The sequence below is a fragment of the Alexandromys fortis genome, unplaced genomic scaffold, assembly GCF_014885135.2.
Source record: "Alexandromys fortis isolate MF-2015 unplaced genomic scaffold, M_Fortis_MF-2015_v1.1 scaffold_7, whole genome shotgun sequence".
Classification (NCBI taxonomy): Eukaryota; Metazoa; Chordata; class Mammalia; order Rodentia; family Cricetidae; genus Alexandromys; species Alexandromys fortis.
In genome coordinates, this window is record NW_026067920.1 from 17,072,353 (window position 1) to 17,098,499 (window position 26,147).

The following is a 26,147-nucleotide window of genomic DNA, read 5'->3' on the forward strand; positions in this document are numbered from 1 at the left end:
TCCAGCAACAGGGGAAATTAAGAATATTAATTTATTTATGCTTTACAAGTGAAGTATCCAAGGAGCCAAGTCAGGTTTTCTCTTCTGGATAACATAGACATTTCCTTCCATAAGTCGATTCACCTAAGGTAGAAAGCTTTAACATTACCTGAGTTAAAATAAGAGAAGTGGAAACTAAGGGCATACCTTGAGACTGAACTCTTGCGAGCCTGAATACTATTGGAGGCCAATGTAAAGATATGTGGGTAGACGGCCTTGGGAAGAGAGAAATGTTTCACCAAAGAGAGTTAAACTATGGCCAATCTAGAGCATTTAAACTCTTTTTGTCTTTTACTTACTGCCTAGCATTTTCATTCAACATATATTTATTTAGTAACTCATCCACGACAGGTGCTGATTTCCCCTCAAAACATATGTTCATGCTATGAGGAGGAAAAGATCATAAAATAAATACATAAACTCTGAAAGGTATCACAAAACACTTTACAGAAAATGAGATATATCAACAGTAGCAGGGAAAGGAAGAGGGGAATAAGAAATATTGGAGCAGAAACTGAAGAAGCAGCAAAGGGGCTGCTGGGTTCAGATGGAGAAGTGAGATAGGAATGAGACTAAATAGCATCACTACCATATACTCAGGACTGTGAGGATTTGTAGAATCTGAAAAAAAAAAGAAAAGAAGAGGGAATGTGATAAGGAAAGTGGCCTTGTGTATGATCATGTAAGTCAAAGCTATAGATTTGATTTTAGGCTACTAGAACAAGAGGATATTATATAATTTAGATTTGCAAAAGTAGACAGTGGCTTAGAGCTATCAAAGAGTGCCACAGGACAAGTAAAACTATAAATTTTGTATAGCTTGATATTACATGAATTGTTCTAACTGAAATGGCGCTTTACAAAATGGAACATTACAATATGGAAAGTTATAGAAACAGATGTTTTACTATGTTAGTGTTGTTTTAACTGAATGTCATATAGAGAGTAGCTTTTAAGCAATAGAAAATCCCATGGTTCTGGGACTAGGAAAGCCTGGGGTCAAGTCATCAGGAGGTACAGGTATAGAAAAGTCTGCATTCATGTCATCAGGAGGTCTGGCATCTGACAGTTAGTGAAGGTCTGCTTCCTAGACAGGGCCTTGTAGATGATGAGACAGGAGGAAGTGTGTTTGTCACAGGAAAGAAACTCTGGATGTTCAAAAGTGTTTCAATGGTTCAATGGTTTTGACCTCAAAAGCATTTTGAAAGGGTTCTAATCTGACTTTAGAGGGCTCTAAGCGGTCATACAACTTGATACCCTTGACAGCACTGCCTCTGTGCCTCTGGAAAGAAGTGTCCGTTTCTCTTGAGCTCTATTCATTGCTCTAGGAATCTGTCTCCACACCAACCCTCAGCCCAGAACAGAGTCTGTAGCATTAATGACTAACATGGAGAGTTTGGTTTCCCTCCTTCCCTTCCCACCTGGGGTGCTTGAATCAACACACTCATAATAAAAAATCATCATCTAATACACAGGATCTCTGACCGAGTCTGGACTTCAGTAATTGTGCCCTTGAATAAATTTCTTAGATATCGTTCAGTAACTTCACAAATAGACATAGATCACTGAAATTTGTTTGTTCCTTTCTTTGTTTGTACCATTGGAAATAAAAATAAATTTAAGACAGTGTACCTGAAAATAATGACTTCTTAAGTCCTTTACTTCATATTTATAATAAACAGACATGTATTCTCAACAATGACTGTCAGTCACTATGATTGTCATATAATAAAAAAGATTTAAAATTTTGTAACTAAATAGGAAGGAATAAAAGAAATGATTAAGATAATAATATGCATGAAATGTCTAATAAACAAAAGAAAAAACTTTAAAAGAAATAGAAACTCAAAATTAAAATCAAATATGGAAAACTCTAAAAGTATTTGTTTATGATAACTTTCTAATTCAATACTTTCTAAGAAAATAATACAACATTAATGAACATTATATCTAGAATGTGCCAGAGTTTATTTTTATTTATACTCATCATTTTAGTTCAGCTTCTCGTTTCTCTTAATGCATATGCAGTACACATAACATCATATCTTAATTTCTACTGAATCCTAGGGACGATGGAAAGGATGTTATGCCATCTAAACTGAACTTTTCTTGAATATAACAGAGAGTTCAGGCCACCAAAAAGCGATTAACTTGATATCTGAAAAGAAGTGAACTCTCCAATACAAATGAAGTCTGAGTAATAGAACAAAAGAGATTTTTCCAAGTCTAGCTTGCATCTGTTGCTATGGTTAAATACTGGCAGTCCTATTTAGGATCTATTGCTGTGAAGAGACACCATGACCAAGAATACTCTTATAGAGGAAAGTATTCAACTGTTGGCTTGCTTACAGTCACCAAAATTTAGTCTATTATCATCATGTGGAGTATGGAAGCAGGAAGGAAATCATGGTGCCAAAGTAGTAGCTGAGAGCTTTACATCCTGATCCACAGACCAGAGTGGGAGTGGGAGGTGTTGGTACACAATGTCCACCTCCAGTAGCACACCTACTCCAACAAAGACACGCCTACTCCAACAAAGACACACCTTCCCTTGAAGTCCAAAATCTCATCTTCTCTGTGATCCCTTCAGTCCTGCACTTATCAAGCTACAAAACTAGTATTGTGGGTGGGTTTCTCACACAATACCAAGCTGGATTTCAGCTTAACATGCAGTCTCAGTCCCCTGAGTCACAGCTTCTGTATGCTGACTCAAAAGAAACACATTCCAGAATATTTCACCACAATAATCCCCGTCTCTTCATCATTAAGATGATTTTTCAGTTCCAACTAGCCATCCATTGTCCTAATAAAGGTTTAATTTCCTCAGATTCTTAATCCAAAATATCACATGAATAGCCTTTGTATAATCTATGCTTTCCTGAATAATCGCACAAGCTATTATTATTATCCTCATTGCTGAAAACACTCATATCTTCCAAGCTCCCAGATAGCATCTCATTAAGCTCTGATCACTCAATGGCTTCTCTAGCCCCCAAACTCCAAAATCATTCCACAGTCCTCTCCACACAAATGATTCCGCTAGGTCCCACAAATCAACCTATTCTTTTGTAGCAAATTCTGTTATAATTTGCTTTTCGTTGCTGTGATAAACAGCATAACCAAAAGCAAATTGGGAAAAGAAATGGTATATTCAATGTCTTCTGTGTCTACTTCATAGTTCATCAATGAGTGGAGCAATGGCAAAAACTTAAGCAAGAACCTGGAGACCAGTACTGAAACACAGACGATGGGGAAGTGAGGGTAACTGGTTGTTTGTTTCACCTGGCTTACTCAATTCCTTTTGCACACAGTCCTGGCTCACCTTCTCAGAAATGGTACCACTCACAGTGTTCTGGGTCCTCATACTTCAATTATGCATCAAGAAAATACCATACAAATAACTAGACAGGACAATCCAAAAGAGAAAGTTACTCAATTGGCATTCCCTATCCCATGTATGTCAAGTTGATAACCAAGATTAGCCATCACAGGTGTGTTCTTATAGAAATATGAGGTCTGCACATCTGCATATTGGGATAAATAGTGTTGAACATCATCTGAAATGTGTAATGAATCACAGGACTTATTTTACATTAACAGGAAAAGAAGGAAACCATGGAAGCTGCAGACACCAGAAGAAATTTGCCTCAGCCTCCCAGGCCTTTTCCATACATTCTACACACAAAAGACCAGTAAGATGCTGCAAACTTGCCTTTGATCATGTAACAATGACAATGGCAGCGCAGGTGTTGTCTCAAAAGCATAGGATTTCAAGGTATCCTTTTCCTATATGTGAGGGGGTGGATCCTAACAATTACACAAACAGCTACTCTTTTGAAACACACACCATCGCTAATACCAGCTACTTTAGCATTGAACTAACCCAGTACTACCTCAAAAAACAGCATTTTGAAGATGTTGGTGATCAAACCCACATGTCATCTACATATGAGATAAGTACTCTGCCACTGATCTTTGCCCTAAATGTATTTTAATTTTAAACTTATGCAAAGACACCTGAAACATTCATGGGAAAGTTTCTAGAGAAAAAAAAATTGCTTAAAGTGTATAACATTAGGCTACCTGGTAGGAGCATCTTCTGAGCCACTGTGAAGGAAAGAACAGAATTCTCTGAGTGCCTGATGTTTAAGAGGAGATCAAAATGAAAAAGAAAAGCTGTTACAAAAGTAAAGGTACACATGCAATGTTAACGAGAGCTCTGAGTTTCAGGTAGATGGCAGGTAAGGCTGGGTGACCTTGCTCAGGAATGTCTGCAGCTCCTTTAAGAACAAGAGTGACTGGGAACACTAGGAGCAGTGCAGCGATTCCAACTCTCTCTCATCAGAAAATGGTTCTCTAGACAGTGAGTCTGGGTGCTCACCTGACCCTGTCCCCCTCTAAGTCATGCCGAGCTTATAGGAAAAGAAATTTCTCAACTGGCTCAATCAATAGAAACACATCACTCTCCACTGTGAGGATGTTAAAAATAGAATCTAAAATTTAGGCTTTGGGGCTCCTGGGAAGAGAAACACACATAAGTAAGGGAAGGGTTTCACTTTGAATTCTGATGCCTGACATTTAGACCTGAAAAGTCCATGGAAATGGCAGCAAAGCCAAGAAAGGAATAAAAGGAGCGCATCAGAGGGAGGGGTGCCATTATGAGACTTTGGTTTATTTTTCTTCGCTTTCCACTTTGACCTTTTAGATATGAGAAAACTTCTCTGTGCATTTTGGGACAGAAGTCTAGGGATAAAGAACTTTGCGTGAACTTAACATCTATGCATCTTCTGTCAGCCAGTCAGAAGGGGGCTGCCACTACTTGTCACCTGTAAGGACCTGTGCTCCCGGCAGGAGACCTTTCTGGAGTCCGAAGAAGACACACTGAGCCAATACTTACCAAGAGAGTGAGTTTGCTTTATTTTTCTAACGTTTGCTCAAAATTAATCAAAGTGCCGGGCCACACTCTCTAGCTTCTAAATGAACCTGACCCCAAGGTGGCTTCATCTTTACATAAAAGAGCACAAGCAAGGAACTCAGGACCGCGAGGGGTACACCCACACACTGAGACAGTGGGGATGTTCTATCGGAAACTCACCAAGGCCAGCTGGCCTGGGTCTGAAAAAGCCTGGGTTAAAACCGGTCTCGCTGAACATAGCGGACAATGAGGACTACTGAGACCTCAAGAACAAAGAAAAAGGATTTTGATCCTACTGAACCTATTGGTTTCGTGGGAGCCTAGGCAGTTTGGATGCTCACCTTACTAGACCTGGATGGAGGTGGGTGGTCCTTGGACTTCCCATAGGGCAGGGAACCCTGATTGCTCTTTGGGCTGACGAGGGAGGGGGACTTGATTGGGGGAGGGGGAGGAAAAGGGGAGGCGGCGGTGGGGAAGAGACAGAAATCTTTAATAAATAAATAAATTTTAAAAAAAAGAATAATTGCCTCTGCTTAATGTAAATCTGTTCTTTAAAATAAATTCAAGCCCTTGAATGGGAAGAAATCTTATAGAGAACTTAACTCACAAACTAGTGTTGCTCAATAAATGATGCATACCACATGGACTATATAACCCCCGCAGGAACTGCTCTTGGTGTTAAAAGTTCAAAATCAAATTTGATGCTAGAGTGTGTATATGGGAAGATGAGCTTTCTGTTTTTAATTAAAATATAATTACATCACTTTCCTCCTTCCCTTTCCTTCCTCCAGCCCCTCCCAAGTCTCCTATCTCTAATTACTTTCATGCCTCCTTCTTCCCACTCACTCTCAAATTGATAGCATCTTTATTATTATTATTATTATTATTATTATTATTATACACATATATATGCATGTGCAAATATATAAATGCAACTTATTCAGTCTATTTTTGTTGTTTTGTGTGGACATGTTTTCAGGGCTGATCACTTTGCATTGAATAATTAGTTAGGAGTCTCATGCATAGGAGAAGCTAATTCTCTTTCTCTCCCTCAGTAATTGTTGGTTGCCTGTAGTTCTTTTTCTAGGGGTTAGACCCTGTGAGTTTTCCACGTAAGCATATCTATTACAGTTTTACTTGCTCAGATTTTCTTTACGCAGCCATTTCTAAGAGACTGTTTCACAGCTGACATCTTGGTGTTCTGGTTCTTTTAATCTTTCTACTTCCTCCTCCTCAATGTTCTCTGAGAGATAAATATAAGACCTGTGATGTAGATATGCACTGAGACTGAGCTTCCCACTGTATGTCGACATTTGAATTGTGTTGTGGATTTCCGTCTTGGTTTCTTTATGCTACAATGAGAAGCTTCTTTGAAAAGGGATGAGAGCTACACTTATTTGTTTATATAAAGTTAAGATTTAGAATATAGTTTGGGATCATGCTAGTATAGAAAAGTGATGGTAATAGACTCTCTTTTAAGATCCATGACCTCACTTGCTCTAGGAAGTTGGTTAGGTTTTGAGTATCTGGCATGCTTTCTCTCCTGTTAAGAGGTTCAAGTCTAATTAGACAGCTGTTGCTTACCATTAATCCATGAGTACCACTTATTGTACTTTTATGACTATCATGCCTTGTTGATCATATCTGCAGTTCATCGGTATCACAGCTCAGTAGAATTATTAGTTGCTTCTCTCCCTTAGCCACTGCATAGTATTTTTTGTTACAATAGAAGGTAGACTTCAAGAAAGGAGTTTTCAAGTTAAATTTAGCTCAAATAATTTGCCCTATGTCCTAAATGTAGAGCTTCCTCTTCAATGAGATATTACCTTTAGTCATTGAGACTCAACCAAGGGCAACATCAATAGTTTATACTATTTTAAGAGTCATTTGGAGCACCCTGAGCAAGCATTTCAAAGGAGGTTTTCCATGCCTGGTCCTTGGGGTTTTGTTAGTTTATAGTTTTTGAGGAGAGCCTTCTAATCCCAAATGTCACAATTTCCATTAACACATGTACATACACAATGTATGGTATACAATTTTAGGTTAAATATGAAATGAGATTTCTTTAGGCCTTAACAAAGTCTTCACAGATACTTGCTCAGCAATGTGCATTGCCACCTGATTCACAATAGGGTGTCAATAAACAAGGATTAGGAGGTAAAAAGAACAAATAATACACCAAGACTGTTGGAAAAATTGTCTCTTGTCCTATGGTGGTGTGAACTAATGTTTGAGATGATAGCATATTGATAGTCCTTAAAACCTAGTTATTCCCAATTTGCCTCTCCAAATATATTTATTTCCCTCAATATTTTTACTCAAGAATCTCTAAACATTCTTTTATGTCCTACTCTACCTTGTTGGAAATTCTTCAAAAAGTCGTATCCCCAAAAGATGTCTGTGTAAGACTTCCTGCCTGCATGTTATTTCGCAATTTGACTTTTCCACCTTTCCTTCCAGGGGCCGTTCTGTGATCTTTCCTCTTAAATGTAGGCAAAATTTTGATGTCTACAGTATAGATAAGACATCTTATGACTTCTGAATTAGCCATAAATGTAATGCAGCTTCAACAAAGAAGACAGAAAACTACCACTACCGAAGGAGCACATAAAGAATGCCGGTCTTCATCTGTCATCAGGAAAAGTGTAAGGCAATACAATCAAATACCACAATGCATCTATTGGGAAAAGACGAGAACACAATTTTGGCAGCATCAGATTCTGTGACAAGGATGTGAAAGAAGGAGAAAGTTCATTCGGTGCAGATAGAATGCAATGGAAGAGAAGTCGGGGTTTTATATGTAACTGAGCACACATTACCATATACTCCAGCAACTGGAAATACACAGCCAGACAAATACACCTGAACATGGGTAGTCATGGACATTTTTGTTTAAAATTGCCAAAACTTGGTTGTGATTGAGCAGAACAAGCTATAGTGCATCCCGCCAACGGAATGCTATTTAACACTGACATGAACAGACAGTCAAGCCAAGAAAAGACACGAAGGAACAACATGGAAAGTCAAAGAAGACCATCTGTGCTACATCGCGCCAAGAACAGTGAATCAAAAGTGACTACCCTGTCTTCCCAAACATCCACACAGTCATGACATCAAAAACAATAGCTTTCAGACATTGAACATTATGGATCAAGGGTAGTGATCTGTTCAGAGAGAAATGTTGGGCTCATGTTGTGAAGTCTGCCTTATTTACTTACATCCCATGTGGGCTAGAGGTGGGCAGAGATGATTTCAGCCTGAATTGAATGCACTGAGGGGCTGTGGGGAGATATATAGAGAAAGAGTCATAGAGAATCTGCTGATCTATAGGTGAGTATAGACATCCCATGTATTAACTTTCTGCTGCTATCATAAAATACCTGGGATCAAAAGATGAAATACTATTTCTGTGGTTTCACTCCATAATATCAGGGTCTGTTACATTGGGGCCTAGAAGAACATTACAGCAGGAAATTTGTGGTAAATTCTCAGATCATGGACAGGTGACAGAGAGGGTAAAGAAGAGAGACAAAGTAAAGTCACAATACCCCCTACAAAGGCAGACCCCAATTGTCTCAACTTCTTCTACTACTCCCCACCTCCTCAATTTCAACCACCTCATTGTAGTGTCAGAAATTAGATACCAAGTACATGGACCTTTGGGCAAACATAAATGAATCAAACCATAATATACACTATGGAAAAGACATATTAAAGAAAGACAATTAAAGAAAGAAGTGTGAGGGACAACCAGAGCAGAAGATGCCTATAGGTCATTCACGCTGTAGCCACAGAGGGCACAGGTCAGAGGATAATGCTATCTGGTAGTCCTGCAGAGTTCAGCCATCACTATCCTGAAACTTAAGCTCTTTCTGTAAAGTATCAAACCATTTCCAAGCTGCTTGACTACATCACAGAGGTGAACTCAAAATTCTCATAAAAATGAGCCGATACCTAGTATAGAACTCAAATTATATAATGTCTACCATCCTTCTGAAATAATCAGACATGCTAGGAAGCAGCTATGTGACTCATATTGAGGAGAAAACTCAATCAATCAAAACAGACCTAGATGTGACACAGATAATAGAATTAGTAGACAGAGATATTAAAATAGTTACTATAAATATAACCCAAATATTCAGGAAGGTGGAAATTTTTTGAGCTTTGTTAAAGACTCAGACAGAACTTCTAGAAATAAAATTATGTCTAAGGTAAAACTTATAAGGGATAGAATGATGAATTCATATGTAAATAGCAGTAGAAACGTTTGAAATTCAAATGAGTAAAGGAAAAATAAACATAGTGAGGGAAAAGAAAAAGAAACAAATAAACCAAACAATTATAAAAGCACATAAGGGAACCTGGGGCAAAAGAGAGGTGAGAGAGAAATTGAAAATTAATGAGCAGCAACTGAAGGCCAGTAAGGCTCATCATGTCACTGGTTAATTAGGGGTACCTCTGCTGGTAATTGCCCACTATAATTGTGAGACCATGTAAAGATGGCATATTGCTGCTGCTGCTTCAAAATGCATAGGGTCTTAAAACAGCATCTGCCTTGTCAACCAAAAATGATGGCAGAGAATGATTAAGTGGAAACATATCATGAATACATATTATTCCTTTTTCAAGATGTGTGAAGTGCTATGTCATGGCTACCATTTCTAATTGTTGTTTGTTTAATTATATATTGAACTTTATTTTTTTTTGCATGGTAGATAAAACAGCCACAAAAATAGCACATATTTGTTAAGCTTTCCATTATGGAAAAATTAGAAACTCATGGGAATTAAGGAGATGAATATTTACATCACCAAGGTCCACCCTAGTGATTTCTTTGATCAGTAACCTATACTTTTCATTTAGATTTACATAACAATAATAGTGCATGGTATTAATATATTATTGATATATATATATATATTAATATATTATTGATACGTACTAATAGTGTAAACCATGGTAATTATTTTCAGGTTTTAGATATTATAAATAAAACATCTCTGAGCTATCATGTACATATTCATGATTAAGCAGAAGCTAGTTTTTCCTCTCGGGCAAGAATAAATGCCAGGAGTACAAGAACTGACATTGCCAAACAATCTCTGGAATAGTTGAAACATCTTTCTTTCCCATTCACTATAAATGAGATAGCCTCATTTCCCAACAGTGTGGATAACTGTCATTATATCTTTGTAATTGTTGCTTAAATATCTCACTGAAGTATAAATCTGAATTCTATGAGGCTCATATGGAAGTCATGCTACTGGTCTTGTGCCCTATGAAACGTCTCTTTGTGTAATTCTCCCACTTTTAACTAGACTGGTTGGGTTTTTACTGCATAATTTTGAGATTTCTTTATATGCTCATCAATTCTTTTCTATTTTACTTTTATTGAAAATAATTTTTTCCATACAATATAATTTGATAACTGTTTCTCTCAATTTCTCCAAGTTTTTTAAATAAATATTTTCACAGATATAGCTTGTTTCTCCATACTCTTAAGAAGATCTCTATGGAAAAACATCTTCATATTGGTGAAATATACTTCATTTGTTACATTTTCTTCTATGGTGCTGAGTCTAGTAACTTTTCACCAAGATCAAGGATCAAAAGACTTTTCTCCTGCAAGTCATATGATCTCATTCCTTCCCTTTGTGACTTATTGGAAGTTCATCTTTGGTAAAGCATGATATTTAGCCCGAGGATCCTTATTTTATCTAGAAATACTTAGTTTTTCCTATGGTATTTATACAAAACACTAAATTTTATTTGTTAAATTGCTTTCTTTCCTTTCTCAAAATTCATTGGCTCTAAATTCAGTGTATTTGTTTATTTTTTGTTGATGGTGGGTTTTTTTTGTTTGTTTGTTTTGCTTCATTCTGTCTTATTGGCTATATGTCTATTCCTTTTCCAATCTGATATAATTTTGATTACTACAGTTATAAATTTTGAAACCTATCTATTTCTTTTTACTTTTGATTTGTTATTCTACTTCCATATGACTTTTAGAATAACTGAACTTCTACTTACAAGAATTCTTAATGAAGCATTGAAAGATCCTTAATATATTTGTGTGCCAACCAATTGATAAGTCACTTTATTAGCTCTACTGTTTTTCAATCTGTAACTGCACAGTTTCTTCCATTTATTTGGCATTTATTGTTTGTTTATATTAAGGGAAATTTAAAGCCCAAGTTAGTACATATTTTGCTATAAATACATCAAAAATTTTTAAATTTGGGGGTGGTGGAAATAAGATGGGTTTCTGTGAGTCAATCACTAATGAGTAAAACAAAACAAATTTTCTGTTTTCTTTTTGTTTTTAATTTTCTGTTTTCCTCCCAGTCTGTGATCCTAGAGAAATTTCTATTTAGTTGCAATGGGACTTTACTTAGTTAGATCCTTAGCAGTGTGTGTGTGTGTGTGTGTGTGTGTGTGTGTGTGTGTGTGTGTAAATAAATTCTTCTTCTTTAGTAATGGGCCATTTTATGTCCTTTTCAGTCTATATGTTTTTATTTCTTTTTTGTTGCATCAAAACCTCCATCCACATTAGTAGGAATTCTCTGCTTTGTTCCCCATCTGAGTGAGGAAGGAAGGCTTTGATGGTTGACATTAACTATAATGTTAAGTGAAGGGCTTTGCAAAGTATGATTTCACAAATTGAGTACATTTCTGTTAGTTTTGCTTTCTAGAAGATTTTATTATGAATTGTCTATAGGTTGTAGCAATGGCATTTTCTGTGTTGTTAAAAACAAATTTACTCATGATACTGATAAACATTATGATAGTGTATATTTCTCTTTATAAATTACTGAATTTTTCATAATATTTTAACCAATTTTATTGTTTGTTTTTTGATTCAGAGTTTCCATCCATAGTCATTAGTAGAACTGGTCAGTGAGTTTCCTGATATAGTATAGTAAATAGGTTATGATAGCTGAATTCTGGCATGTTTCCTCATTATCTATCTTCTGAAAGACATTGTGAGAGAAAATGATGCTACTGCATATTGAAATATTCTGCAAAATCTTTATAAAAATGCCCGGTCTTCAAGATTTTAGGATAGATAATTCAAGTTTCACATTCTATCCCCTTAATGGACATGGGAACATTCGGGTTATCTGTTTCACAGTGTTTAAATCAGAGCAGTTTGTATCTATTGAGGAAATAGTTTGTTGCACATAAATGTCCAGGTAGATATGTGTAGAATTGTTCCTTCTAAAAGATCATCATCACCTCTTTCATTTCTGCAAAGCCTGTAATGGAAAACTCCTTTATTTCTGGGAATATTTTCTTGCTCTTCCTTGTCAATCATGCTGGAGCTTAGCAGATTGAATGCAACAGTTTTCAAAGATCAGCCCTTTACTTCTCATATTCTCTTTCTCATTCAGTTCAATTTTTCCCTTACAACTTCTTCCTCAAACTCAGAGGTGCTTTATTTAATTTCTAGGTATTCATATATTTTTCTATTACTGATTTCTAAACCTGATTACATTGTGGTTAGAGAAAAAAATTGTTTTAAATACTTTTAATGGGTTGGGGCTTTTTCCCCCTGGCAAATAATAATATAAATCCTATGAGAACAAATTCCATGTGCATTTCAAAAGAATGAGTTTGTTTTTAAAGAAAGTATTCTGCAAATATAACTAAAATCCAGTGGTTTGTTGTTTTGTTTTACCCTACATGTAAAAAAAAATGATTTTTCATAGTAACCTGAAAAAATACAAACTTAAAGCAAATAACTTAATTGTAAAATAACTGAGAAAATTGCCTTAACTTGCAGAGTTATTATGGGACAAAACAAACATTTTTATTCACAATGAAAAAGGGAACGAAGAGCAAAACATCACCGTGAAACACAGTGGCTAGTAAACATGGAAAGTGTTGTGATTTTGACGGGTAGAGAAGTACTTCTTTTTGACTAGTTAATGTACTAAACATAAGAATAGCAGCAGTAACCTTATGATACTTCTTTGAAATGGAAACACTCCTGGTACAACAGAAATATAAATTGGGAAAAATATTAGACAAAATATAAGGTTTTTGTTTAGAATTTCTATTCATAAAATTTCCTAGTGTGTGTTTACTATCTCCCTGTCATGTAAAAAAAGAAAATAATCAAGTCTGTTATGAGAAAAATATTTTAATATAAAACACATCCATAATCTAGTAATGTTTCCTTATTACGTTGAGATGATAGCTGTGAATATCAATTTTTGAATTGGCTTTGGTGTTTGCAGTGAAGCTGGCATTGTGTGTGACCTCTGTTGGAGGGCAGAATGGTACACAAGCATTGGTGAAGAAAAGCATGGAGTGCACTTCAATTACTAAGTCACAATCAAAGCGTGGACTAACACAGCCCACTTCTAGTTCTGGCAAACTGCTCATCTCCCTCCCCACTTGAGATGATCTCATCTGGGCAAGCCAACTGCCTAATGTGGAAGAAGCATGGAAGAGCAACACCCCATGCCCTTTAAACATCAATCACTTCCAGGGTTATGCCAAGAATGCAAGAACAAAGTTGAATATATGTTGTCATGTTTTCCCACTGTGTTTTGAATAAACACTGATTAGCCAGGCAGGAAGTATAGGCAGGTCAACCAGACAGGAAGTAGAGGTGGGGCGATGAGACTAGGAGAATTCTGGGAAGCAGGAAGCTCCCTCCGCCAGTCCAGCGCAGACCATGGAAGAAGCAACATGTGACCTGCCTGCTGTGAAAGTACCGAGCCATGTGGCTAACATAGATAAGAATAATGGGTTAATATAAGCTAGAAGAGCTAATAAGAAGACTGAGCTAATGGGCCGATCAGTTTATAATCTTATGGAGACCTCTGTGTGATTTTCTCTGTGACTAAATGGCTGGGGGACTGGGTAGGACAGAAACCCCAACGAGCGTGGCCCACATGTTACAGTCAAACATTATCAAGACAAGGAGGAACAGCCCTTCAGAAAATCCTCTTTCATAGAAAAGTCTATCAGATATGCAAGACCTATAGGCCAAAGATGAATGTCCCAATGTTGCAGAGAAACTTTGGGTGACTGTCCAGGAACCAGATGCTTCAGTTATTACTCACAATTTTTTAAAGTGGCTTGCTTGCATTTTCTGCTTACTCAGTTAATATGATTTCCTTCTTGCATCTCTGAGGTAGTTGAAAACTAGATAGTTCTAGTTTTGCTTGTTTACCTGATACAAAAAGCAAGTTATAATAGAAAGTGTACAATACTTTGAACTCATCAAAATAGAATAGACATGGAGTATTTTCTCTGAAATTATTAAATGCAAATAGACTACAAATTGTTGGCATATTTATTTCCTGTATATACTATATATAGTTATAATATTTATTGTATATAGTTTTTCTTATATTAGTTATTGCCTCCTTTTATTTTAGACAAAAAGGGGAAATGTAGTGGCATTTCATTTGTATTTTAATAAACACAGCTTGCCTGATGATCAGAAAAATAAAACAGGCACACTGGTCATCTTTACTGACCAGCCAGAAAGGACACACTCATTTAATCCCAGTACCCACAATGACACACACTTCTAATCCCAGAAGCCACACTAGTATGTCATAGAAGCCAGGTGGCAGTGGTGCATGCCCTTAATCCCAGAACTAGAGAGGATTATAAAATGGGAGCAGACAGCTCCAGTCTCAGTTTCATTCTCAGGTTTCCTTGAGGCAGGATCACCATTTTCCAACTGAGGTCGTAGTAAGAGCCAGTGGCTGGCTACTTTGTTTTCTGGTCTTCAGATTGAACCCAATATCTGTCTCTGAGTTTTTATTAATCATGTTACATGTTTATATCTATACTATTTTTCAAATTTTATGGACAAATTGTTTCCACATTTCTAATAGTAGGAAGTATACTACTCTCAGAATTATTTCATATGTGCTAATATTCACCTGAATGCATAAAATCCAATAATTTAATGTCTGGTAAGTAACTCTAAAAATCTATAGAATTCAAGTACACACACAGAGAGAGAGAGAGAGAGAGAGAGAGAGAGAGAGAGAGAGAGAGAGAGAGAGAGAGAGAGACTGGTATGACCATTGTACAAATCAATATAAAGGTTTCTCAAAAAGATACAAATAGAAATATCATATAATCCACACATACCACTCCTATATACACACAATGTTCCTTATTTTGGAGGTATTTCTGCTCTATTCACAATAACCAGAAAGTGGAAACAGCCTAATACCTATCAACTGGTGAAAAGATGATAATAATATGATGCATTTTCACAATGGGATATTAAGAAAATATCAGCTGTTAAGAAAAAAATGCAGAAGTTACAAACAATTATTCTAAATCTGGTAACCCATCCAGAAGGAAAAATGCAATGGTTTTTCTTTCATTTTGGTTGTCAGCTTTGAACCTTCAGAAATGTGTGCTTTGGTTTCAATACCCACGGAGGTCAAGAATTACAAACGGGAAGAAATTTCAAGGAATGAATGAAAGAACGTACTGATATACTGGGCTAAAGAGAAATAATGAAAAAGGAAATTGTAAAGTGGGGTAGAGAGCAGACGGTAGGGTAGACAAGAGGAGGAAAGATGCTACGGGATAAATAATACTAAATAAATTTTAAAATATACAGAAATTTCCTACTGTAGAAGCTTCCTAAAATATGCACACACACACACACACACACACACACAGAGGCACACATCCAGACACAGGCACACATACACAGATAAAATAAAGTTACCTTATAAAAAGGCAACAGTGCCCCTACTTGACACCAGAGGCTAACAAAAAATATGTTCAGTCCTCCTTTTGGATTTGTTAGTAAAGTCCCATTACTACCGGCTGCATCCAACATTGCAGATTATTGCCAGTGTTCTTGATTTCTCTCCAGAACTTGAGAGAGAAAACATTATTGAAGACGCCAAAGCATTGTCAGAAAACATAATGAAGTCAAGTTTTTACTGACCGGTAAGCTTCCTCGCTACTGACTAGTTTTCACCGTACTGACATGTGTTATGTAAAGTATCAGAGCTGCGAACATTGTGATCTCCAATAGTGACTGGCCAGACAGAACATGCTCTCTAGATATAACCATTAGTATCTCATTCTCCTCCTAGTTCCTAGTTTCCAGTGCCCATTACTTTGTTGAAAAAAAATACATGAATGCATCTGTTTTCATATAAAAATTAATAAAAGGCAAAATATTACCTCCTATCTTAGGCTATTTTTCAGATCACCTTTCTGGCCGTGATGGCACCATTCATTTGGTTCAGCACTACCCAAGGCTCTCTGCTTCTCTTTTGCTTTTCATGATATTTAATGGATTAGTATTCTCACATTGATGATTCCCAATTCCTTACTCAGGTTAAATGAAGTCATATATTATTGGTTGACAAGAACAATTTGCAATTTAAAATTTAAATATTCATTAGACGGACACGATGTTTGTGTCAGTTCAGCCACTACATACTCTACCCAAAGTAAAGTCACTTTTATGAGGTTGTAGGATAAACATGATTTCAACAGGGAGAGTTGAGTTATTTTATCAGATCCAAAAGAAACCCGGGACAAATGATTAACTCTTGTGTCTATTCACATACCAAATTATCTGCTGACCTCCAGGCTCACTTGATACCTGCTGCTCCTCTCAGCTCTTCTCACCCTGCCCCCACCCTAAACTTTTCCAGCTCATGGGCATTGCTCCCTCCAGTTTCTGATTCTCATATAACCTTGACATTTCATCTACACACTCTCTCTCGGTCCTCTTAGCCTATTCTCTCTTGCTTCTCTCTCTCTTCTTTGTTCTTTTTCTCTCTCCTCTCTTCCTCTCTTACTTTCCCCATCTCTTTCTTCTTTCAAGGCCTGGTTCAATCTACTGGCCGTGTTCAGTCTACCACATTCATTCCCTGCTCTGGATTCTTCCAGATGCTTCTGGTTGTATTCTCCATCATATCTTTAATAAAACCTTTCCCCTCAACCATACCTTGAAGATTTCATGTCCTCACTCTAAACATCTGGTGCCAAACATTTTACTTCACATAATTTTATTTAAATTTTATATCATTAATCTCTAATGGATTAGCATACTTTTTAAAAATAGAAGTCTTATTATAATGTTGATTGGATTCTTTAATTAACAAGGTAGGTAAGTTTTTCCCTTATACAAATTCTAGAGAATTAGATCAACTTTTGCTATTGTGGTTCCCCCATTTGCTACATTTAAATGCTTAATGGTTACCACTTATCTTTTATATTTTAAAACAATCTTTTCTCATTTTACATACCAATCCCATTCTCACTCCCTCTGCTCCTTCAGCTGCTCCCCCCACTTTCTCTCCACCCCACCCACATCCATTCTTCAGAGAGGGTATGGTTTTCTTTGTGGGGAGTCAACAAAGACTGGCATATCACTTTCAGGAAGGACCAACACCTTCTCCCTCTGTATCTAGGCTGAGCAAGGGATCTTTCCAAAGAGAATGGGCTTCAAAAAGCCAGCTAAGATATAAGTCCTGGACTCACTGCCAGTGGTCCCACAGTTCTTCTTTCTTTACTTAATTCATAAGGCTTATTCTACTGCCTTTACATGTGTGATTTGTATTTTGTGAGAACACTTTTTAGGGGCTAATATTATTTCTAAGAACAGCACATAAAAGATGTTTTGAATTGCTTTTCTGTGGTTTTCTCATACTTGTAGCCACACAGAAATATTTATCTTCTTTCAGTTAGTTTGTCAAGTGTATGAAGATGGTTATGCAGATAGTCTTGGTCTAATCTAAACCCTATTTTGCATCTTAAATTACTCTGTTCATTGCAAAGTCTGAATCCTCACATCATCTTTGTAAATTATCTGATGCATGTATACACTTCTTTGAGAAACATCCTGGGAATGAGAAGCACACTCACCATGTGAAAAGAGTAGTAGCGTAGCCTCTGATCTTACTCTGTCAATCACCCTTCATTCAGAGTCTACTGATTCTATAAACTCTTTCAATTTATTAGTCACGCACTGTGCACTGATGATATAAAGTTAAATGAGAATAATAGAAACTGAGACATGAAAATACAATGTATAAACTTGCTATAAAATGTTTTGATTTAGAGTCCTATCTATGCTCTGGGAATAAAGATGTTCCAGGAAAGTCAGGAAGTCATTTCAGTAATGTATGCTAGAGAGAAGATGAAAAGGACCCGTGAAGAGAGTTAATAATGGCATTGTTTATTCAAAAATTACAAGGGATTGGCAAGTTAGAGAAAGACGTTATATAGAGAAAGCACATGGAAACGTCAGACAGATATGACTGGAGAAAAGAAAAATGGAGACAATTCAGAGACTTTACAGGGAATAAAATAAAAAAAATCACACTATATTATAGCTGTTTGAATGATGCGTAAAACTGGTGTGTGTATGTGTGTGTGTGTCTGTGTGTGTTTGTATATGTGTGTTAGGTTGTTTGTGTTGTGTTTAAAGAAGAAAATCTCTAAGAATAGGAGGTAAAACACGTGAGATAAAGAGAGCAATGGCTCCAATAATATATTTCACATTCATGGATTCAAGCAGGACTTGAACTTACCTCAGGAACAGCCCATGGAAATTCTGTATCTGTTCTCAGTAACTAAAGAGTGAAGAAGTCGCACCTGGAAACTTGTGACGAACACCCTGAAACAGGGATAAAATTAGTTTTAGTTCAAAACAAAAAAAAATAAAATTCAAGTGTATTTTCAAATATAATTTAAATGTAATTTTAATAATCATATAAAATTCATTTTAAACAATAATGTAGCAAGCATGCAATGAGTAGAATCAGGAAACTTGAAAATGCAAAATTCCACTTGAATGTAAAGTCTACAAATGTTAAACATTACTTATATATGAAATTAATTTCTATTCTTAGATGTTGAGAGCCTTAAATTTGAGCATTTTCATGCAGATTTTTACTTTAGTTAGGTTTCCACTCAATCATGACTAATTTAGAGAAAATAATATTTGAACATATTTATAATTAAGAGCCCTGTAGGCTTTCTCCTTGTGTGGAGGAACTGAATTAATGAGATTCTAACCTATTTGATAAGCATCCTTGAGTGTCCTGTTTCCAATTACCTCCTATTAATAAGTGTCACATTTAGAATCTCTACTCTATTTCCTTATAATTTCAATTAATAAAAAAATCTATGTAAGTTTTATCTTGTCATTTCAAACACAGGTTATAAATACAGATTGCTAATAAGCCTCCTTCAATAAAATGATCTTTTCATCTTTTGTTTTCAAGCAATACTGTAAGCACAACAGTTGTTTATTTTATGCCCATCCCAACCATAAGACTACTGACAGAGGGGTCTTCCTTGAAGGTGGAGACAAGAGCACATAAGAAATAACAAACATGATTGGAATACGGCTCATTACTAGAGCATTGTGTGGCACCTTCCAGATCTTGGATCCTGACCCACAGTGCCAAAGTGCTTGAGGAAGAAGCATGCTTTTATGCCCAGGGAAACAACCTTCTTCAAGCCACTGGAGAGTTTACTGAGAGCTGACTTTCAGGGAGCAAAAATCCAGGGTACACATATCTGGCAGCTATCAGGTTCCTGATCACAGACAAGTTTCTCTTAGTCAAAAACAGGCAAAGAGAGTGCACTGATGAGGAGCTGCTGAGTAGAGGTGCCAAAAATTTTGACTGCTGCCCTTGCCTTCTGATTCTTAGAATAGTTGAGACTCAGGAAGTGCTGTTTATAGTATGGAGAAGAGACAAACTGACTGACGAAGAGACTGAAGAGTTGTGTTCTTGATATTATTTCATAGGTTTCAGACCCTTTAGCTAAATAGACATGGGGTGTCTGGGAAGGTTTCCCAGGCAGTGATAGGGGTGGCTTGACCTGAGGTGACCATTTCCGCTCCTTAGTCCTGAGGGATGAGCACTTGTCCACCAGCAAAATTCATTCCCTATTCTTGCCACATGACCCATGGTTCTTCTAGAGCCAGCTTGTGGCTGCACCCCCATGCCCTACTGTTAGTACCATTTTCCCCACTGAATTCCTCTTATGTGACTTGCATAGTTACAGTTAACACCTCTCTTTCTCCTGTTATTTCTTTTCTAGTTCTGTTCCACTAGATCAAAAGAGCCTGAGTCACAGCTGCTCTTCCAGGAGTTGAATTGTCATATGGTCATGCCTCATCTTTGGGGCCATGAAGATCAGGCAGAGTCTCTTTTCTACAAACAGATATGTAAGGATAATAGAGAATATTTCAGAAAGAAGAGTCAATGTCCAGCCTGTTTATTACAACTTTAACTTTGAGTCATTCCACATGAATAACAGACAAGCTCAATCCTAGAAACATCACTTTGATTGGTTAGAGACTTTTGTCAAGAAAAACCTCAGTTTTATCCAAAATATCAGAGTGGGGTTTGCTTTTCTTGATCCTCTCAGTAAACCCCAGGAAAACTGTCACGTTGGGGTAGGGCACTATTTCTCCGATAGCTATGATGATAACCAGCTATCCAGAGCATCATAGAATAGTTGATGTTTTCATAGTGTGAGTCCAAACTCATCAACTTTAAAAAACAACTTTGAGAAAATACTCTGATATTACTCAGAGCAACAACTGCAGATCAGAAACTGTTTGCCAGGCCAGTACTCTTTGTTTAACTGATGCTGAGGTTCTCAAAGCTCAGGGAGATTTACGGAAATTTAAATGTATGTAGACCACTCTTAGAATCAATTGAATCAAGACTGCTATAGATAATACACAGTAAATGGAGTCATAAACTCTCTACATATCTCTCATGTTCATTAGACTCTGAGAACTGTGCCATCTAAATGGTTCCCTGAGTAAAGGTGTATTCTCCTAAGCCTAAATGTCTTGAATGTGGTCCTCAGGTCCTCCATTGTGGAAGAGGAAGGCCTGTTTCTGCAAGAGGTCTGCTGATCTTCTCATGCATGCTAGACCATGCACATGTGAGTACAGACAGACATACTCTGCATTATTTATATTCAATAAATAAATACTAAATAAAATATATTAGAAACTATAAAGACTAAGAACTACTGCTTTGTGCATGTGCTTCTTAAACCTCTTCCTTTCACAACCTTTTTCCCCCATGAAACTTTAATGCAACCCCAAGCATAGGTATACACATAAAACATTTATTGATGATAAATCCTAGGAAACTTATTTTAGAAATTGAATGTGCAATCTGTATACCCTGGAATCACATATGGAAGCCTTCCCCAAAACAATTCATTAGAGATATATAACTTTAACATTTACAAGGCACATTTATATATTAATAATATGGTTATGTTCATTTATTTTTGCATAAATAATTAAAACTTGCCCAAATATTTGATAATGCAGGACATGAGCATCTTCAACACTGTTTGGGGTAGGCCAATACATTCATTTTCTCATTGCCAATGAGAAAAGTACTGTTTTGCATAAATATGTATTTCAAAATGGCAGAATTGGGCCTGGAGAGATTGCTCGGATGTTAAAGTACTTGCCTCTTTTGCAGAGGACAGGGTTCATTTCTCAGCATACACATAATGGTTCACAACCATCTGCAGTCTCAATTCCAAGGGATACTATGCCCTCTTAGAGTCTCTGCAAGCACCAGACATCCATATGGTAAATATATATATATATGTATATATATATATATATATGTGTGTGTGTGTGTGTGTGTGTGTGTGTATGTGTGTAGTTTTAAAGGAAGCAGAAGTGCACTTAGGGTTATTTAAAAATTGCTGGAGCCGGGCGGTGGTGGCGCACGCCTTTAATTCCAGCACTCGGGAGGCAGAGGCAGGCGGACCTCTGTGAGTTCCAGGCCAGCCTGAGCTACAAGAGCTAGTTCCAGGACAAGAACCACAAAAGCTACAGAGAAACCCTGTCTCAAAAAAATCCAAAAAAAAAAAAAATTGCTGGAAATTTTGTCCAAAACCCAAACCAAATTTCATTTAACATTTTTAGGAAACTGGTTAACAACTCAAACATCTATTTTTAAAACCTAGCATTCTATGAAAAATATCAACAGAACTACCATCAGCAAACGCCAGGGTGTAGGAACAAGAGACCCCTCATTCACTCATGGTAGGATGGACAACTGGTGACATTGCTACAGAAACGAGCAGAGGAAATTCTTAAAAACTACACCTAAATCTACCATGGGATCCAGCAATATCACTCCTCAGCAGAGGCCCAAAAGACTTGATATCCTACTCCACAGATTCAAATTCCTGCCGAGGTATGTGTGCCATTACTTACCCTTAGGATTACCAGGCTGGTCATGGATGTGGGCCATAAAAGCCAAATTTTGGTAGGACTGTCCTTCCTTCCGTCCTTTAGAAGCTTGCTTTTTGAATTTTGTTATCATGAAGGCTAGTTCTCCGAGAAAATACAGTCAGATCGGTTTCAACTGAGTCTCTGAGCCTTGTTTCAGAAATTCATCAATAATTCATCTTCATCAATAAGAACTAACCTTCCACCCCTTGTAGGCAACCAAGAGCAAGAGCAATAGGCTGTATGTTTTAAATGGGCCTGGTCAACAACTCAAAAGGAGGCCTGACTCGTATTGAGGTTTTGTTACGTAGTCATTGGTTCTGGGAGATAGCACTGTCCACTCAGATGAGAAACTATCTTAATCAATTTAAGATTTTCTCTCCTAACTGACATACATGTCCAGTGTTAATTTTGAAATTCCATGTCATTATCTAAGAGAAAAATGACATAATTAGTACATGGAGAGAGTTATAAACCATGAGGGAGGGTGAGATACTGTTGCTTCTCTTTTGATTTGGTCTCTTTATTAGCACCTTTGGTGTTATTCCATCTAATTTGTAATGTGGAATGCTTGTTTACACTGTGTGATGATGTGTCACTGTAATTGGTTTAATAAAGAGCTAAGTGGCCAAAAAGGGAGAAATGTTGTGGGGTATTTGCCAAATGTGTGAAGATGTATTGCTGTGATTGGTGTAATAAAAAGTTGAATTGCCAATAGCTTGGCAGGGGAGATAGGTGGATTTCTGGAGAAGGAGAAGAAGGAGATGGGGAATTTAGGCACAGAGATTTCACCAGCAAACTTGGAGCAAAGTGGACATGCCATACCGAGGAAAAGTAAAAGCCATGTGGCACAGTGTAGATTAATAGAAGCAGGTTTATCTGAATTATAAAAGCTAGTTGGTGATGAGACTAACCTTAAAGCCAAGTTTTCATAACTAATATGAAGTCTGTGTCCTTACTTGTGAGCTGGTGGTCCCCCAACAAGTCCAACTACAAACTTGGGGCCATTTATTTCCTGGAAAGCATATGATTTTTTTTCTTTCGTAAAGCCCTATATTGTAACACAATTCCAGGACCTTCTCTCTCTGGTATTGCCAGGAGTTTTTACAGCAGGTCCAGCTATTTCCCACATAACTATATTCCTAGAGACCTGAGTTGCAGGGACTTTACATGCCTGGGATAACTCTAATCTTGTATTCCCAGCTGAATGTTCCTCTGATAAACACGTCTGTGACATCTTCAAACTGAATCTTGAAGTCTTCTTCTGTAACAGTGTCTCGACTCCATATGTGAGTGTCATTGGCTTACATTTTTTAAACTTCATATGTCTTTCAGAAAAGGTTTCATTGTTTTTAGATACTAACTGAAGCTAGCTTAGGCATCAATAAGTGGCCTCAATCATGTAAAGAAAGTATACCAAATTTTTTTCATTATAAAAATATTTTCATGGCAGTGAAATTCAATTAGCCCAACACTGAATATGTTTACACATTTCTATTTCACTGCTAATTAATTCCTTCCAAGTTGTAGTTGAGCCCCTTAAACAAATTTTTGGGAAAAACTTTGCTATAAAATGATCTCTGTCAGAAATCTGCCTTTTACAACTTCACATGCACACACAGAAATACACACACATACAAACACACGTACACATGCACACACACAAATATGTTAAAAATTAGTTATACATTGGCTGATGGGTACAGAAGATAAAAGAAAGCTCCCTTAAAAACTGACGTTGAACCATGTCAGACAGATATCATATGTGATTTTGCCAATATAAGACTCATTCTCCCCCTTGGAAATTCACTAATTTGTAGATCCCGTATTTTCATGCTTAAACACACTATATATTGTACTATATAATGAGTGATAAATTTTAAAATAATCAAGGAGAAATGTATTTAATGAAACATCATTTATGTACTAATTCACAGCCTAATATATCTTATCACTGTGAAAATCAGCCCATGAGGGAAGAACAAAATAAAGAAGTGTTACTTAGAAATGTATAAATGTTATTTCAAAATGTATGAATATATAGAGACCAGTTATTTAAACATATATGAAGAGATGCTTTATTCCACAATATATGAAGTTCTAAGTATCTTTATTATTCTAACTCTATTTCTCACTTGTTTTTTGAAAAATGTGAATTTTACATTGTGTAGAGAGTATATGGTTACTATAAATATATGTCTATATACACATACACATACAAGCATATGATTACAAATATAAATTTTTGTACATATATACAGAAAGAGACAGATATAGAGAGATGGAAGTTTCCCCAAAAAGAGTCATAATAAGGGGAAATAACAATCTGAGATTGTTTAGTACATCATTGTAAAATGTGCAAATATCTATGTCAAAGATCTTCTTTCATATTAGAAGAATAAAACTTTCCTTTATTGACTAGCTCACCTATAATAGATATGTAAAAAGAGTTGGAAAATAAAATGCATGACAAAAAATTATCTATATACCCTGCAGTTTGTAAAGTGCCAAGTGGACATCTAAAATAATAAATTAATAAATCATTTGAAATGTTCAATCATGATTTATCCTTCTTAGACTTAATATGGGAGGTAGTTCAGCAAAATTCAGGCTCTAATTTGATTTGACTTTGTCCACCATTATCTAGGTCTTGCCTTCAGAATTACTGGTTATTAAACTCATTATCACTCCTTGAAAATCAAGCATGAGTACTAATTAAATTACGGAAACTTTTCACGGAATATTGAAACAGTATAAAAGCATGGTGATAATGTTATACTGGCTTGTGGTTTAGGCAGACACTAAGGTAGTTTCTAGCCTCAGCCAGCCAGGAATTTGCAAAGGTGATTGAATAATGTACCCATAAAGCAAGGAATTTATCTTTTGTATTTTCTTTTTTATCATAATAAAGGGAGCAATTGTTGAGTCATTAAAAGTGAATTGATTTTTATAAATGGTAATATCCAAAAATTGAATAAATTTGGGGAATTAATTTAATGAATCATCTTTAGCAGACATCGGTAGAATAATAGCAATAAGCAGAAGGGAGGTGGTGGACAAACCATTGTCATCACTAAGGGTCTGTTGACCTAGAAATGTATTTCGAAAGAAAAACAAAGTATGGTTTTCTTCCAGGACAGGCTCCAAAGCTACAGAGAAATCCTGTCAAAAAAAAAAAAAAAGTATGGTTTTCTTGGTTAATAAAAACTAAATAGGAATTGCATTCATTTAATCTGAGTTACATTCTTTAACAGCATTAAAAGATAAATGATCTGAATAATAGTAAACAAATAACAAATTTATTTACGTATGTGCATGCATGTGTATTAACCTACATATATATCTATAATGGTGAGGCACATACAGAATTAAAATAATTATCAAATGATTTGTAACGGAATCTAATTCATAACCCCTAATCAGCAGTATTAGATAATTCCTATCTACTATGCAATAAAATTTAACCCATACTGGCAATGTCCACTAAGCTGTAACTGATTTATAAATCATGATCATTCTTTCTTTAAGGATACTGATGAAATACTGCCTTTTAACTTGTTTATCTTCCCACCATCCCAAACACTATATAAATGCCTTTCTTTTTTTGTTTTTGTTTGTTTGTTTGTTTGTTTTTCAAGACAGGGTTTCTCTGTAGCTTTGGAGCCTGTCCTGGAACTAGCTCTTGTAGACCAGGCTGGCCTAGAACTCCCAGAGATCCGCCTGCCTCTGCCTCCTGAGTGCTGGGATTAAAGGCGTGTGCCACCACCGCCGGCCATACCTCGTTAGCGCGGTAGGTAATGCGTCAGTCTCATAAATGCCTTTCTAAAAGAAACATTAGAAGACAGGTTTTATCACCACTTTCCTTTTTTTAATGTTTAACATAACTCCAGAAACTTCAGTCTGACTCACTTGAGTTCAATTGATTGTTTTGAAACCAGATCA